This window comes from Phascolarctos cinereus, unplaced genomic scaffold, assembly GCF_003287225.1.
Source record: "Phascolarctos cinereus isolate Bilbo 61053 unplaced genomic scaffold, phaCin_HiC Scaffold_4;HRSCAF=312, whole genome shotgun sequence".
Taxonomy (NCBI): Eukaryota; Metazoa; Chordata; class Mammalia; order Diprotodontia; family Phascolarctidae; genus Phascolarctos; species Phascolarctos cinereus.
In genome coordinates this window covers 328,204,304-328,223,050 of record NW_027555847.1, presented here as the reverse complement: position 1 = coordinate 328,223,050, position 18,747 = coordinate 328,204,304, and the positions used below count along the sequence as shown (strand labels likewise).

The 18,747-nt window shown below is 38.9% G+C and overlaps 1 protein-coding gene and 1 pseudogene across 1 annotated transcript in view; one reads left to right on the top strand and one right to left on the bottom strand.

The window, feature by feature from the left end:
• RGS7BP (regulator of G protein signaling 7 binding protein) overlaps positions 1–18,747 on the top strand; it is a 123,443-nt gene that overhangs the window by 9,924 nt on the left and 94,772 nt on the right.
• LOC110222357 (large ribosomal subunit protein eL36 pseudogene) lies at positions 309–620 on the bottom strand (annotated as a pseudogene).

Here is an 18,747-nt window from a genome sequence, read left to right as displayed (position 1 = left end):
TGGCAATTGTGAGTGTACTGAAGAGGGAAGCAACTGGAAGTGGGGATGCCAATTAGGAGGCTGTTTCAAGAGTATAGATGAGAGGTGATAAAGGCTTTCACTATGGTGATGGCTGTGTAAATGGAGAGAAATGGATGTGTATAAGAGAAGCAGAGGTAGAATAGACAAGATTTTGGTGAGTAATTGGATGTGGGGGAGGGGAAGAATGAAGAGTCAAGGATGGATAGCTAGCCTCTCTTTTTTCTTTTTTTTTTTTCCTATTTGTCAAATCTTTATTGGGTAAGTAGGGAAGGTTGGCAGGGTCCAGCTTAGTCCTTCTTGGCAGCAGCCTTCCTCATGGAAGCTAGGATGTTGCTGAGCTCCTCTGTCTTCCTCTTGGCCCTGATGTGAGTTCCCACCCTTTTTTTTTGATGAACTTAGGGGGCTCACTTATCCTTGGAGACCTTTAGTAATTCCCTCTCATAAGGAACAAATCCACACCCCTTCCAGATCATATCTCTCACAAACTTGGTGTGTTTGGTCAAGCGCCCACGGCAGCGGCAGTGTCGCACCTTCAAAATGTTTTTGGTAACTTTGTGGCTGTTGTTGAGGTCTACAGACATGGGGTATCGGATAGCCATGGCTGCAGCGCTATTGTAGCCCCAATGGCAGCAATAGCAGGAGGAAGGAGAGAACTTGAACTCTGGGATTTCTAGCCTCCACTTCCTGGTCTTCCCCTAGCCTCTCTTCTTCAACAGGAGCCCCTGCATAACAATAATACAAAATGACTGGCTCATGTTAAGGGGTATAGAAAGTGGCCATAGAGCACAGTTTTGTTTTTTCCTTTTCTTTGCTAAACCAACTCACTCATGGATTATATGACATGCCACAATGCAAATAAGCTAAATAGTAACTTAATTAGGAACAGAAATTCAGCTCCACTAGAGACTTCCATTCTGAAGGAATTCACGTTGATGTGGAGGTAAGAATTCAGCAGATGGAATCAGTAGCATGGATGTGACTGTGTTGTTTGATGGCTCGTAACCATATACTGCAGCTGGAGGCGGGGAGTGCCTCAAACTAGGTTCAAAGATGAACGAATCTTTAGTATCTAAATAGGGCCAGATGTGATAGGGAATCTGTAGTATGCCATAACATTGCCTACTGAAGCATTATCCTTTTCTTTTCTGAACAGATCTAATTATTATAACCTTGTTAGACCTTTTTATTTTTTAATAGATGTTTCATTTATAGAGGACATTATAGCTAAAATGAATTGTAGGGAAAGTCATTGTCCCTCACTTATTCATTTATTCCAGTTGTTTATAAGAAATAATGCCTTTCCACAGACTTTGGTAAGAAATGAAATTAGTTTAAATTTGATGGAATCTCTGTTGCATTTTGGTTGTTAATTTTTCTGGTTTGAAATTCTAAGTGCACTGTTTCTTTTTGAGTAATAGAGAGTTTGAGGAAAATGTCCAAGGCATGAAGTCCCATTATCATACACAGTGTGTAGTCTTTCTTCAGAAAAAAAGAATCACATTAATATAATTTGAGAATTCTACAATTAGGGGGGACCTCAGAGATTATCTATTCTAACTACTTCCTCAAGTCTGTCTAAACCATCACTCATAAATGGTAAGTTTTTGTTTTTCCATGGTGCATAACAGATAGTAGATACATAATAAATAGTTGTTGATTAACTGATTGATTGGTCGTCTAGCTTCTGCTATAATAGCTCCATCAGCAGGGGAACTTACTATCTACAAAGAGAGCTACTCCATAATTGGACAGCTCAGATTGTTAGGAAATTCTTCCTTATGTCAAGCTTAAGTTTGCCTTCTAATAACTGCCATTCGCTATCTTAATTTTCCTGTAGGCTTCACAAAATAAGTATTATCTCTTGTCTGCAGAATAACTATTCAGATGTACTACCTGTGTTCAAGGATTGCCATGAGAGAAGCACTTGAGAAACTTTCATTCATTCAACAGTCAATAAGATGCATTAGGTACCTGTTCCATGCTAGATACTGTGCTAAGTCTTGAAGATATATAGAGAAAAAAATAAACAACCCCTTTTCTCAAGGAGTTTATACTGTATTTTTAAAAGTCTATGTATTTTTATTATTAATGAAAATATTAACCATGACCCTAAAAAATGAGTGAACTTACATTGTATTCTTAAAATGCTATAAAATTGTAACCAAGATTTGATGCCAGACTCTAGTTACATAAATGTTTATGGTACAGTGGAAAGGGCTCTCTAGTCATAAATCACAGATTCAAATCCCACTTCTGATTCTTACTACCTTTAGGTTGTACTTTCCTTATCATAATGTAAGATAGATGACTAAATGACTCTTGAGGTCTCTTTATTACCCTATGGGTTGTTACTATTACTATTTGAAAATAGGAAGACCCTCATCATAGAGCATTGACCTTGGAGCCAGGAAGACCTGGCTTTAAGTCCTGCCTCTTATTCATACTGGATATGTGACGTAGGCAAGTCATTTGACCTTTTTTCAGTGCTGTAGGCCAGAGGTGTCAAAAACACTTAGCCTACAAAACTACCCCTTAAAGCCTGAACCGGGTTAAAATGGGGAAATGTTTAACAAAAAAAAAATTAATTAAAATACAATACAACATAGATAACATTAACTTGTGGGTTTCTAAGCCTCTAGATATATCCAGGTGGCTAGAGCACTAGGCTGGAGTCAGGAAGACCTGAGGTCAGCCTCAGACAGTCACTAATTGTGTGACTCCTTAATCTGTGTTTGCCTTAATCCACTGGAGAAGGAAATGGCACACTACTCCAGTATCAAATGGGGTAATGAGGAGCTGGACAGGATTGAAGCTACTGAATAACAGTAAAAATCATGTTCAAGGTATTATGCTATGAAAATACTATTGGCATCAGTGCTAATGATTAGATAAGGAAACATTTATCATTGAGTCTTGACTCCTCCCCTCCATGCTTTCTCTTCAAATTTAGCATATCTGCAAGTACAGTTAAATTTTACTCTAATAAAGTCTAACTCTGCAGAAGCAGAATTCTCCCATACCATTTATTTCATTTTTGTGTAAAATGTGTGACCCAAAGCCCTAGTAATCATCACTAGCATTTAAAAAGTGTATTTTGGTGCACAAGCCCTCACAAGAGCATGTGTGAGCACACAAGTGAAACCCAGGTGGGTGCTCTTATAGTTCTTGGAGGCAGTAGGTTCGTATTCAAGAAGTGGCTGCCTGTGCCTGTCAGCAGAAGGGCCAAAGTAGCCAACAGGAATTTCAGGTGAAGCATTAAAACCAAAATATGGTCACGATAATAACAATTTACATTTTGGTAATGTTTACAAGGTACATTCTGGGAAGTAGGTAGTTCAAGTATTGTTACCCTTGCTCTACGGTCAAGAAACTGAGGACTCAGCTGGGCCTAGATTCAGAAAGATCTGTGTTCACATACTGATTCTGACACTTGCTAGTGGTGGGACAATGAGCAAGTCATTTCACCTCTCCCATTCCATGTTGAACAGCTCTGATTATTGGGGCAATTTTTCCTTATGTTGAGCCTCAGTCTGCCTTCCAGTAACTTCCATCCCTTGAGCATAATTTTCCTCTAGAAGCCTCACAAAATAAGTCTTATCCTTTGTCCACAGAACAACCCTTCAAATGTTCTGCATGACAAGGTCACCTTGAGGAAAGTGCTTTGGAAACTTTAATTCATTCCACAATCAGTAAGATACATTAGCCTCCTGTTATATGTTAGGCACTATGCTGGCTTCTGGGAATATGGAGAAAAAGTGAAAGAAACTTTTTTCCTCAAGGAGCGTACCCGTATGACCTCCAGGTGCTCTCTAAAACTGCAAGTTATAGGTTTGTGGTAGAGGGAGTTCTGCCAATGAAATCACAGGTCCTTCACGTATTGACATAAAGCTGAGGAAACCAAGGCTGTGAGAGGTGAAGTAATGCAAACATGGTCATACTATTGTCAAATGTCTGAAATATAACTTGACTTCAAAGCCCTTGATTCCTAAAACTAACAGACTTTCCATGCCACCATATTGACAAGACAATACAACAAATAAACTGACCTTAGGATTATTTTATATTTATGTATATGTTTAATGTATATGCATATATGCACATATATACACATATATGTTGACAGATAAGAAAGCTGGAGTATTTTGTATCCTTATTTTCCCATACATCTGTCATCTATGATTGCTCCCTCTCCTTTGATACCTGTATCTAATAAGTTACCAAATCCTATAGATTCCACAATCAATCAAGCAATAACTATTTAGTTATATGCTGGGCACTGTGTGTGGCAATGGAGAAAACATAACTCTTTTACCCGGAACCTATCCCCCTCCTATTTCTGTTGAAGATTCCTTTTTCCTTCCAGTCACCTGGGTTCTCAACCTCAGACCCATCTTCAACTCTTCACTCTTTCTTCATCCCCTTTATCCAGTCAGTGGATTGGTAGCCATTCTACTTCCACAGCATCTCTCTCATACATCTCTCCACTCACCCTAGTTCAGGCCCTCATCACATCAAATAGCCCTTGCTTTGGTGGAAAAAGGCGGTAGGAAAAGAGAACTGGAAATGTTTTTCTTTCAATTAACAAAGGATAAGAAAGCCTCTCCTGATATTTTTATTCTGGGACCAGAATTTTATTCTGGGACTAGTGGCTTATGAATTCAAAATGTCTCACATCTATGCCTTCCTTTCTTTTCCTATTGCCACTAAACTCCTATGGTTTCTTATCATGTCATGCTTCAATTACATTACGATTGCTAATTCCCTTGCATACACTCCTCTCCAATATACTACTGTACATTCCCACTAGATTCACCTTGCTGAAGTCCTATTGCTTACTCTGCCTAGCTTACACTCACAATGATCAAATCCACCATCACTAATTTTCCTTCTTCCTGGAATCTCCAGCTTTCAGGGCCTGGATGCTCTGGGGTGAGAGTGAGGTGTAAGGGGATGCTGTTTCTTAAATCCTGAAAAGCTTTAAATCCTCCATGCCGGAGGCTCCAAGCTCTAGGTTTTGGTTTTCTCTGCCTTTTATTCCTTGGATGATGAATCATTCCAAACTGACTCTTGGACAGAAACATATTCCATTCAAACCTTTCTCTTATAACGATCTATGCAGAGAGCTGCGGGCAAATCTGTACACTGTGTGAGAAGTTAATTTCTTTCCCTTCCCCAAGTGATGATTCCTAATAAGTGGGTCATTTTACATTTTCATTCTCGATCTCCCTATTTGCATTGCTGTTATCCTCTTAGCCTGCAAATTCCCATTTGTCCCAGTATTAAAGAACAAAGTATTTCCTCATCCAAACTATTTTAGACATAAGAAAAACCCAAGAAGAAAAAAAGAGAATCTTATACTTAAAATATAAACATGTCATACTGTTTTTCATGGCCTCATTACAATAGGTTGACTCCTTTGGGAGTAAAATGACAAGAAGCGCATTTAGGCTTAATTGTTAGAGGTTTTATACCCACAAGTAAAGACTAAAGACAGAAATATTGAGATGGGTATGAATAAGACACAGCTAAATTGACAGTCAACCTAACCATTTCCAGGACTGTTCTGTTGTTTTGGCTTTTAAGTGATAATTTATTTCCCACCTTGGGCTGTGTGTGTATATTGGGGGTGAGGGAGGAGAAGGTGTGAGGGGGAAAGAGCATCATATAAATAGAATGGGTTTGAAAAGCTTCAGTTAAATTCCACAGCTATAACTATACATGGAGCCTTTTGTAAGGCTCATAGACTACAGATAGAGAAAAGAAGGGATCTTAAGAGACTATTTAAGGTAAACCCTCATTTTACAAATGAAAAACTAATGCTGAGAGGTTAAATGACTTACCTAAGCTCACTAAGAAACATCAGAGATAGTTTTAAGCCAGGTGCTTTGACTCCACAGGCATTATAGACATATTCCACTTCACCACATTGCCTAGCTTAGGTATCCACCTACAGGTTAAAGAGTCCACAAGACACTGATCAGGAGACTACAGGGGTCAGTGGGCTGATGATGCCATTCCAACAAAGGGTAATTCCAAAACATTATCAGAAATCTTAAGGTCATTATAAAACAGTATGAGGACACAGTTATCTGTTTCAGCCACACCTTTGGAACTTGATGGAAATTTAGCTAAACCCTCCAAAGATGCATAATCATCTACCCAAGTAGAAAAAGCAGAAGTGAGCAAGCAATAGTCAGAGCAAGGAAGACTAAGAGATAGTCCTTGTTAATTATCCCTTTTGCCTTTCATTGGCCTAAAATGCTGCTCACATAGCCCTTGCTTTGAAGGGGTAGATATATGATAGCAAGCTGAGGATGGTTTTACAAAGCAGAAGGGTGCATTTTGTAAAATTTTACTAGGGCATCAGAATCAGTTACAGCCATTAATGGCTCATGAATTATTTGGTAGGCTGAGTTGTTCTTCGTTCTAGCATCCTTCCTTTGATACTTGCACTCTCCTCCAGAAACATTTCTTTCCTTTTCTTTTCAATAAAGGTAGATTACCTTTCTCTGGGGAATGACTTGAATGTGTTTTCTTGTTAGGGTTTCTTGTTCTATTAGATGATCTCCTAAATTCGCTTACAGATTATAATTCTATAGTAAATTTTCCTGTGTACTCATTCATTCTTCTTAGCGCTGCCACCCTTACTTTCTCAGTCAAACCAAAAATGCTATTGAAATAGTTGACTTCTAGAAATTCGTAGAAAGTAGACTTTCATAATCATACCAAGATTGCTTGGTAAATATGAGTGGAAGGAAATAGCACGCAATGAGGTGAGGTGAGATGGGATACAATAGAATGGGATAGGATGGAATGGGATGGGATGAGCTGAAAAAGAAGAGGTAGAATCAGCAAGAACTGGCAAGTGATCAGGTACAGGGATGGGGGAGAGAGAATCACTCAACTAGTATTTATTAAATGCCTACTATGTGCCAGCCACTGAGCTAAGCACTAAAAAGATCAAGGAAGGCTCCTAGGTTGCAAACTTCAATGACTTGGTGGCTTCAACAGAACAAGGTAAGTTGGGTTACATTTAGGGGAAATTATAATAAGTTCAGTTTTAGTTGTGTTGAATTTGGGATACCTATGGGACATCTAGGTGGAGCTGCCCAGTAGACACTGACCAGATTTTTTGACTCCCAGTTGAGGAGGTACTTTCCATTATTCCACATTGCTTATTCTGAATTTTCATGTAGCTATGAATCAGAATCCATGTCTGTGAACAAGAGTTACTCAATATGGGCAAGTATTGATGAACTCAATCTACATTGTTGAGGAGAGTACCAACCTTGATGAGATCCCAGATCCATGGAATTGTGGCAGAGGGTTTGATATGTATAGAAGCACTAAGAAACCTAAGCCACAGAATTTAAGAGCTAGACAGAATCCAAAGCTAAAGATGAGCTAGTACAGTTGGTAAAACCAGTTCTTTACCCAAGGAAGATCAATTGTGTGGCAAGAAAGTTTCCCCATAGGTGCTGTGCCATTGTTTTTTAATGGGAATCCTTCTATGTACCCTGGGATGTACATTTGGATCACTTTTGTGGGCCCAGGATTTTCAAAGCCTACCCTTACGGCACAAATGTGTATACATTAGGAGGGAGAAAGGCTGAGGGCTCTTCTAACAAACATCCCACAGATCCAGAGATACAACTTCTAGAGGGATAGGATCATTTTCCCCTCTGTGAGAGGAAGGGTATAAGAGCAAAGAATGTAGATGAAAGTCAGGGAAGGCTACTATGTGTCTATATGAAAGAGATGCACCTAGGGAGAAGCCAGTGGAATGTTTTTCATTATGAATATGAGAATGATGTTTTCTTACTCTGTAAATTTTGAGTGTGAATAAATGATCTATCAGTTTGAATTCTGGATCTTTATTAGTGAGCTAACATCTCTTCTTATCATAGGGCACTGAAAGTACCAGAGCCCCACACCGCTTGACAAAACCACCATCCTTGGACTAGTCAAATAAATTTTTTTGTTTTGATTTACTCGAATCTAGCTTTTGTTTTCTGAGGATGAAAACAGTTTTATCTCACACAAATTATGTTTAGAGTAAGAGTGATTTTGATTCATTACTCCAGCAAGTAGGAATTTTACATTTTAGGAAGTAGGTATTTTACAGAATTAATTGAACAGTTAGGTGTTGCAGTGGATAGAGTACCAGTTAGGGAGACTCTTCTTCTGTATTCAAATCTGGCCTCAGACACTTGCTATCTGTGTTACCCTGGGCAAGTCACTTAACCCTGGTTGCCTCAATTCCCGCATTTGTAAAATGAGCTAGAGAAGAAAATAGCAAACCACTCTAGTATCTTTGCCAAGAAAACCCCAAATGAGGTCGCAAAAAGTCAGACAAAACTGAAATAACTGAACAATAAGATTTATTTTTCCTTTATATATATGAAAAAAAGTTCAAATACTTGTCCAACACAAATATGTTTACTATTCATACTGGAAAATTTGGTATATTGGTAAGAGCATAGTCATCTTCAAATCCTGTCACTTTTTTACCTGTATGACTTGGACAAGTCACTGAACTTTTTAGGGCCTTAATTTCTTTATCTTAAAGTTGAGACATTAGAATAAATTACTTGTTAAGTCCCTTCAGGTTCTAAAATCTTATGAATTCTATGCTTGTTCATCACTTTCAGAACTCTTAGGCTATATTTCATTGCAACTCAAATTTCCATAAAAACCTCTTTCTTCATGCCTTAGAAATATGCGGTCCCTGCTGTCTGGGCAAGAGATTGCCTGCTCATCTGCATCAGGTAGAAATTAACTAACCTCTAAATGGTGAAAGACACTAAAAGGAGAACACGTGAAGGATCCTTCTTGGGAAGAAGAAAGGAGCTGGCGCAGAAGAGACAGTGGATCTCATATTTACTCTCACTATTCACCAGCTGATGGTAGGCAGCCTGGACTCTATCTAGAACAGGTTGGATAGAAGGGCAAAAGGGGAAAGAGAAAAGAGCAGCTTGAATAATCATGAACTAGGTGGAGGGAGAAGATCAGTGTACAACTGATTTTTATATGTAGAAGATATTTGCATGTTGATTTTTCTTTTTTTCCCCCCAACAAGTATTTATTAAGCACCTACTATGTGACAGGAACTATGCCCTGGTATTCACAGCACTTTACAAATTTTGTGTCATTTTATCCTCACAACAACCCTAGGAAGTGGATGCTATGATTATTCTCACTTTACAGATGAGGAAACTGAGGCAGATAATGATTAAGTAACTTGCCCAGAGTCATAGAGCTAGCAAGTGTCTTAGGCTGGATTCAAATTCGAGTTTTCCTGACTTTAAGTCCTGTGTTCTGTCTGTGCCACCTCTTGAGTTTTCATAATTAGAAGAGGGCCTATACATTTATGTCTATTTATATGTATATTAGTAACTGCATCCTATATCCTTTTCTTGATTTAGCTATAACTTGCCAAATGACACAAATTCTAACATTTTAAAATTTGACCATAAGAAAATGGCCTATTTGGAGAGTTTAAGCGTAAAGTTTTTTGTTGTTGTTGTTGCAGATGATTAGCCAGTCCTGAAGTCTGACCTTTCTTTTATTTACCATTGGAATACTCTTTAAATGTACAGTAATGTAGCAGAAAGAGTGATAAACTTAAGGTCAAAGGACCCAAATTGAAATTCCAGCTCTGCCACTAGCATTTATGTGACCTTGAGCAAGTCTTTTAACCTCTCTGGGCCTCAGTTTGCTAGATGTAAAATGAGGAAGTTGAACTTGATAACCTCTGAGGCCTCTTTCAACTTGTAATCTATGACACTATGAATTTCGGATATCTGTATTGTTTTAAATTTAGTGAAGAAATGACAGTATTTACCCTTTCATCAAGAAATTGAACCCTCTCATTTGTTAAGAAGATTTTCTTATTTGTTCATATTGTTAAACAGTTAACTGTCTGCCTGCATTGGGCCTAGTGTAGAGGTAAATGGCCTGGAAGGTGTGCAACTGTATATCTTGTGTCAGCCTGCATGCTGAATGTTGAAAATGCACATTTCAGCTTTCTCTAAATTAGATCCAATTGAAGAATTAAAGGATAATCATTTAATTTGGTATTTCATTGTTTACATCATTTAGCAGCTGCTTGAAGACAGAGTCTAGTAGGGTCATGCTAAAAGAGGACATTGTATAGACAGTACTTTGCAAATGCCAACCAGCTGGAAAGTGTTAGACTCATTTTTAACTGTTCTTTTGACCATCAGCTTGCGATTGCATTCATCCAGGTCAGCTCTTCTGTTTTTACACACACACACACATACATATGTGCATGCACACATGGGAGTCTAAATAAGCATTTATTTTTTAATATTCAATTAATCCAGATTCTAAGATTCCAGATAAACTCTTGCTGTACTCTAGGGAAGCTCCAGTGATTCTAATTAGAGCAGCACCAGCTCTCCAGCATTATTCGTTTTGTAACAGACCTAGCAATTGTGACATTTTTGTTCAGTGGGCATCTCATTTTGTCATGAGAAAAACAAATCAAAAATGCCTGGGCCAAACTAGACTTATAGCCCAATGCACTTATTTTACAGATGGAGAAACTGTAGATGCACTCATTTTACAGATGGAGAAACTGAGAACTAATACTCAAGTCATATTGGGCAAATGATAGCAGGGAAGTCATTTGCCCAATATGAGTTGAGTAGTAGTTCTGTCACTTAACCTTTCTGAGCCTTAGCTTTTTTATCTGTAAAATAGGTATTATAATTATTGTTGTTATATAACTCTCACAACCTCATAGGAATATTTTTAGGGAAGCACTTTATGAAGCATAAAGTACCATAGAAATTTTTTCTACTATTATAGTAGCAGATTCAGGGCCAGAATGCAATTTAATAAAAAATTTTTAGGCACTGACTATATACCAGGGACAGCCAGATGGCACAGTGGATAAAGTACCAGGTTAGAATCAGGAAGACACATCTTCCTAAGTTCAAATCTAGCCTCAGACTCTTATAACTCTGTGACCCAGAGCAAGTCACTTAATCCTGTATGCCTTAGTTTCCTCATTTGTAAAATAAGCTGGAGAAGGAAATGGTAGACCACTCCTGTATCTCTGCCAGGAAAACTCCAAATGGAGTCACGAAGAGTCAGGCAGGACTGGAACAACTGAACAACAACATATACCAGGTACCCTGCTAGTTACTAGGAAGTTTAAACAATATCTGTCCTCTAGGGGCGAGATACATGTTCTGTATCTACAAATAAATACAATGTGATTGGAGCAAGAAGAGAACTTTAATTGGGGAATTAGTAAAGGCTTTACACAGGAGGTGATACCCTTGCTGAGCCTGGAAGAGAGCTGGGGATTCAAAAAGATGGAGGTGAGGAGAAAGGGAATTTCAGGCATCAGTAACAGCTTGTGCAAAGACCCAAAGATGAGAGATGAAATGTTGAACAGGAGAAAGAAATATAGAATAGGATAGCTTTACTGGGGTGTAGCATGTGTGAAGGCAATAGTATGAAATGTCTGAGGGCCGGGTAAGGAGTCCAAAGTGAACATGTCTGAGATGGGACTCCCAGTCCAGTGCTCCATCTCCTGTGTACCATTGCCTTTCCTGCAAACATCAGCTATAATTGTTATTTATTTACTAGGCCTGTGACTTCATCAGTGTAGGAAGCTCTTGGGGCAGTTCTGCCTCAACCAGAGCAGATCAGCACCCTCTCTCTGCAATTTAGAGCCTTGGTTCTAAAGCACAAACCAGGGTGAGTGACTTGCTCATACACAGCCAGTGCCTATCAGGAGTGGCACTTGAACCCAGAGCTTTCTGATTGCAAGACCAGCTCTCTATCTGCTACACCAGGCTGTCCTCACTTAAAACAATGTATTTCTTTGAAGCAACTGGCCCCGGAGGAGGGTAGTGCTTGGAGGAAAATCACAATCTGTATCTTCCTCTTCATCTTCTCTCTCAACTCCAAAAACTGTAGAGGTTAATTGAGACCTAACAGTGTTCACCACTGAGGAGAACAGGGCAGGGCAGTGAGGGAGTCTGGTGTTCCTGATAAAGCTGGGTGTTTAATTTGTGGTGAAGGGAAATTGAAGAGATTTCCACTCCACGGGGCTTGTAGGAGGTATCCAATGTATCCGGTGTCTTAAGAAAATGGAAGAGCATATTAAAGAGGGATCTCAGGGCCAAGTCATAGAGCAGACACCTGAACAGTGTGAGAGACTAGTCATTGTAACCTCTTGACAAGTTCTAAACTTGCCCTGGAGTATAAACTCGTCAGAAGGACCTGAGTTCAAATCCAGCCTCAGACACTTGACACACTAGCTGCGCGATTCTGGGCAAGTCACTTAACCTCAATTGCCTCACCAAGAAAAGAAAAGAAAAGAAAAGAAAAGAAAAGAAAAGAAAAGAAAAGGAAAAAAGAAAAGAAAAGAAAAGAAAAGAAAAGAAAAAAAAAGAAAAGAAAAGAAAAGAAAAGAAAAGGACAGGTTCTAAACTCAAGCATTTGTTTTCTCAGGTCTGAGAGTTTCCCCATAGAATTGTCCACTTCATAAGAGTGGCAGAGGTGAGCAGCTACTATATAGTGTCAAGGGGTAGGGAGGAGGGCAGCAGGTAAATAGCTAAATCTTTTGAAGTTCTGTATCCCCCCTCACAGAGACAGCTAGGTGGCTCAGTGGGTAGAGCACTGGTTTAAATCCGGCCTCAGACACTCACTAGCTGTGTGACCCTGGGTAAGTCACAACCTCTGTTTGCCTTAATTCACTGGAAAAGAAAACACAAACCACTCCAGTATCTTTGCCTTGAAAACCCCATGGACAGTATTGGTATGCTATTGTTCATGGGGTCACGAAGAGTTGGACGTGACTGAACAACAGCAAAGTGAACGTTAAGGTAAACTTGAAGGGTATGAATAGAAATTGATAGAGGCAGTCTAGTTCTCTGCCTTCCTCGCAGTGGGAGGATTTAGGTGTTGGTGAGACGTATAGAATTGTCGGTTCTTCTGTCCATGCGTTTCCTTGTGGGAAATAAGTTTATTGGGATTGTTCCCACAGGAAGCTTTACAGAGAAGTCATGTCCCATTTGGATAAGTGCAAAAGAAAACCTCCTAACCATGATAGTTAGTCCCAAAGTGGAATGAGCTGCACACCTATCAGGCTGCACAGCTAACTCATCTCCAGGACTTGCTCTGCCATGCTCTAGAAACCTCTTCATCCTGGAGGTTCACTCCATCGCTTGACTACTTCCACACTGGAAGTTCCACTCTGTCCCTGCAGACTCTTCCTCTGATTGGCTGGTTCCTTCCAGAACTTCCTATTTAAGAATGAGATCTAGGTCCACCATATTTTAATTCCTCTCTAGGCTGTGCTGTTAATTCATCTCCGCGAGACTTTTTCTACTTGCCTCTATACTGTGTACTTTCACTCCCCTCTTCTCTGCCCCCTTTTGCATGTTGTTTTCCCCTTTAGATTGTCAACTTCTTCAGGTCAGGGACTGTCTTTCTTATTTCGTGTATTTGTATTCTCAGAACAATGTTTGACATGTAACAAGTGATTAACAATTCTTGTTACTGTTGTTGTTGGATTTCCGGGCAGTGGGGAATGGGGGCAGCAGGGGCAGAAGTAGTACATTTCCCCTTTCTAGAAGTCTTTAAGTGGTAGTTAGACAACTCCTTATTGGGGCATTGTAGAGGAGATTCTAGATCTGGTGTGGGTTGGGTGAGATGGCCTCTGAAGACCCTTCCACTTCTAACATTTCTTGATCTCTCATTATTTACCATCAGATGGTAAAGTCAAAGCTACCTTCTTTCTCATTGGCTCCTTTCCTATGCTTTTGGCTAGTCAAACACAAGATCCGAGGTGATGGCCATGATTTACTTCGCTGTAGGAATGGTGTTTGCAGTTGTTTTCCATGAATACAGTGCAGTTAGTTGAGGTCTTTTGAAATCCATTTCAGTGAAGCAACAACTCGTTTTCATCTAATACTGTAAATGAGGAGTTCTACCTAAGTGAATTTTCCAGATATCTAAATTTTACTCCTCTAAAACATGTATTTATTTATTTATTTATTCATTCATCCATCCATTCATTTGTTTATTTGTTTGTTTGCTTTGGTGAGGCAGTTGGGGTTAAGTGACTTGCCCAGAGTCATACAGCTAGTAAGTGTTTTGTGTCTGAGGCCTGATTTGAACCCAGGTCCTCCTGACTCCAGGGCCGGTGCCTTATCCACTGTGCCACCTACCTGCCCCCTAAAACACATATTTAAAAACAGATTTTACATTAAGTTTTTCTAAAATCTATTAGTAAATAACTTAAAGTTATATTTTATGAAGAACTTGACAAACATTTCAGTATACAGAGAACAAAAAAACTTGTATGTGAAATTGTAAACTTTTGCTAGCTAGTTCGTTTTTTAAAAAAAATGTATTATATTTAACAAACTAGTAACTTTTTACTGTCTTCCGTTTACAAATGCCTTTTTGTTGCCTCTCCCCTCAACTCTATCACTATCCTTTATCTCTTTTCCCCTGAAACACAAATGTAAATAGGAATCATCTCTTTGTGCCTGCCTTCTTAAACAGAGTATATTGAACATATTAATTCTTCTCTCGTCCATGCTAAAAATGGAGTGAATGCCAAATAAAGGGACTCTGATCAGTTTATATTTGGGAAAAAAGAACTACTTTCCTAGAGAAGAAAATTCTTTATATAGCCATTTATGAAGATGTTTTTTCACAAGGAAGACAGTGCAGTGATTTCTATGCTCATTTTTCAAATGAAGAAACTGATATTTAGACAAATTATATGATTTGTTCAAAGTTACAGCGCTGATATGTGACAGAGGCAAGATTCAAATCCAATATTCCTTGCTCCTGTTTCTGTATAACCCTGTACTGCACTGGCTCTCATTCTGTCCCATCAGAAGGGAAAATTAAACAATTCAATTCAACAAATAGTTATTGTGGACTTATTAAGGTACTTATGCAAGGTACTGTGCTATACTTGGAGGGCACAGAGATGAAAATGGAAACAGACTCTGCCCTGGAATTATTTACAGTCTAATCAAGGAGACTTGACATATACTGGGAAATGTGATGCAAGATAGAGTATGACACAAGTAGAATGTGATGGGGACAATGGAAATATTAAGATAAGGTATTGTTGAAAAAAATTTGAGGAAGAGCAGATTTTTTGCAGCTGGGCTATTCATGGAAATCTTCATGGAAGAAGTGGTACCTAAATTGGCCATTTAAGGAAAAAGAGTGTTCTGTGAGATGGAAATGAGAGAGCACCTTCTGGGCATGGGAATGGTCTGCATGAATATTCAGAGGCTAGAAGGTGCAAGATAAGATAAGAGAATGGCTAGGAACCCAGTTTGATTGGGCAGTAGTTTGTGAAGGGGAACAGTATGAAATAAGCTGGAATCATAGATTGGTGGCAGATTGTGAAAGACTTTAAATGCCAATCTAAGGACTTTATATTTTTTTACTCTAGAAAACAGGGAGCTGCTAATGGTTTTTGAGTCAGAGAGTGACGTGTGCATTAGGAAAATTATTCTGGCGGTTGTTTGAATGATGGATTGGAGAGGGGACAGATAAACGATAGGGATGGGAGTTGAGGCTACCATAAGCACAACCAAACACAACACAGTACAATACAACACAACACAGCGCAACACAGAACAATACAGTAAAATGTCATCATCAGGTGAGAGATTTTAAAAGCCTGAATCAATATATGATAGCAATGTTTGGGAGAAAAAGAGAACAGATGTGTTATAAGTGTTGTAGGAATAGAAATGAGAGAACTCGGCAAGGTGTGGGACCAGGAGTGTAAAGGAGAGGGAAGAGCCAAAGATGATGCTGAGGGTTTGGCCTGAGGGACTAGGGAGGATGATGAGGTGCCATCTTCAGAAATAGAGAAGTTGGAAAGAGAGTGAGGTGGGGTGGAGCTGATGAGTTAAGTTTTGAGATGACAGTGGGGACAGTTAGGTAGAGATGCCCTGTGGGCAATTGGGGATAAGGGACTGGAGTTCAGGAAAAAGAGGTCTGAATACTTAGATTAGGGAGTTGTCTACATAGAGGTGATTATTGAACTCAGGGGAGCTAATGAATAGGGACAGAGTATAGAAAAGAGAAGAGAGCTGAAAAGAAAACCTGGGGAAACACTCGTGGTTAGAGACCAAGAAAGAGAAATTAAGCATGTTGGAGAAGAACTGGGTTGGAGGGGAGGGAGGAGATAGAGAAAGTCAGAGAAAGAGGGAAAGGGGGGGGGAGAGAGAGAGAGAGACAGAGAGAGAGACACAGAGAGACAGAGAGAGAGAGAGAGAATCTAGAGAGATTAACCATGTTGTAGAAGAAATTCTAGCAAGGATAAAAGATTAGATCAGATGATAGTGAAGCTCCTTCCAACTCTAAGATTGTGATTCTTTGAAATTTGACTTTTTCTGGATGGTTCAACTTCATCATTATGAAAATCAAACATGGTCTTATGCAGTAATGTAGATGATCTTTGGGACTGGAGAGTTGTGCGAAGTCTTTTTTTCTACATTAAAAATGTAGGAAAAAATCTTAATGTCAAAAATTGGATTACTATACTTTCAAATTCTTGCTTTTTATAGATTTTTTGTCTCTTCCACTGTTATGTTGTCAACTGTTAATATTTGTTGCTGGTGTCAATATACTAATATGCATGCCTCTGGTATCTCTTTACCACATACATGCATACACACATACATGTACACATAACACACCTGTATACACATACACACACACACAACCCTCTAAACAACTATTAGCTAGGAAGCTAGAAGGCCAAGCTATCTAGAATGAAGTGAAAAATAGACTGAGTTTGAACTTGACTCTTCTTTAAAGTTCCAAGCATGATGTAATCCCTGATATAGGGGAGGCCAAGACTGGTGGATATCAGAAGTGTCTACACTATCTGCCACCAACATGGTAAACCCCTGGGAGGGATGATTGGGTAGACCAGTTTGCCTAAAGAGAACAAACTGGCACAGGTTGGAAATTGAGCAGTTGAAAAATCCCAGGCCAATATGTATTGGGATCATACCCATGAATAGCCCCTGTATTTCTAGCCTGGACTAGATAAGGAGGAAGACCCAGTCATATACATACATATATGAGTAAATGAATAGAGTAAATGAATAAAAAACAAATAAATGGGTAAATACAAATAAATTAATAGAGAAGTAAATATTTTTTAAAAAAAGATTTATTACCTCTGTGATCCCTATTTTGGATACTTTCATGTTGCTTTGGGGTTAGTTTCTTAGTTTCATTTATATACTACACCACCAAGGACACCAGATAAATGAACTCTAGATAAATGAAGTGTCATTCTTGCTCTCCATCTAAGGGATTAAGATATCTGCCAAAATGGTTACCACAGCCTAGTGCCTGGTTTATTCAGTGACAGAGAAGTACAGACATTCAAGTAGATCTTGCTGGCAAAATTTATGAAAAACACTTACTTTTCATTGTTTGTCTCAGAGAAGCACAGAATATCTCAGTTGGAAGGTTCCTCAGAGGGCTTCTGGTACAACCATGTATCCACTCTACAGCATCCCACCAAGTAGCCATTGATCTTTTCCTCCAAGAACTCTAGTAATTGGGATATATCTGAATTTATAGCCTAAACCACCTCAGTATCCCACCTGTTAACTATCTAATGCCATCACACTGGTATATATGGAATAAATAATATAATTTTGGAAGAGTTATACAGGGCCTCTTTATTTTTTCCTTTCCCTAAGTTTCTCCCATCACGCTAGATTATTCAAAAATGCCTTTCCAGCATCAGAGTAACTATGCCAAATATTCATGGTGACTAGATAATATCTCAGGTCCCTTCCAGCTCTAAATCCTATAATCCTAAATTTGCTTACAGTGTAAGGCCAAATCTCCTACCATTAGAGTTTGGATTTATAACTTTTTCCTCATGTGCCTAGTGTTTTCATTTTTACTTTCTTAACCATTATCCTTTTGACTCTAAAGAACAATCCCATGTGCTTTTATATAGAACATGTAAAATACATGATCTGGCTATACAAATATATCTTACATAAAATTGTCTCAGCAAAATAATTTCATAATAAAGTTGTTAATACTTCATGAACAATCTTCACCTCTTAAAGTCATTAAATTGTATGCATGTCACACTTCTACATGTATTGAATATTTGGTACTGTTCTTGTAGAATGAATTGCCCCCTTAAAGATGTTTCACTGAACATGTCTTTATGTGTTTTGTTTTGTTTTGTTTTTGGGGGGGAGGTGGGGAGACAATGGGGTTAAATGACTTGCCCAGGGTCACACAGCTAGGAAGTGTAAAGCAGCTGAGGCCGGATTTGAACTCAAGTCCTTCTGACTCCAGGATCAATGCTTGATCCACCGTGCCACCTACTTGCCCCTTAAACTTGTCCCTTGAATTGTGTTTTTACACTGTTTCCTATTTTTGTAGGCCCTTTCTCACTTCTTTTACCTGTTGAATTCCTAACCATCTTTTAAAGCCAGACTCAGACCATCTCCTTCATGAAGTTCGTTGAGATTCTCCTAGTTAATAATAACTTTTCTCCCCTTGGACTTCTCATAACATTTTGTAGCTCTTTTATACATTTATCACATATTATTTTATATTGTGTGAAGTTGCATATGTATTATTGGCATTCATAGAGTGTGAGTCTGCTTCAGGATAAAGGCCAATGGGAATGTTCCTCCAGGGTAATACCTGAGT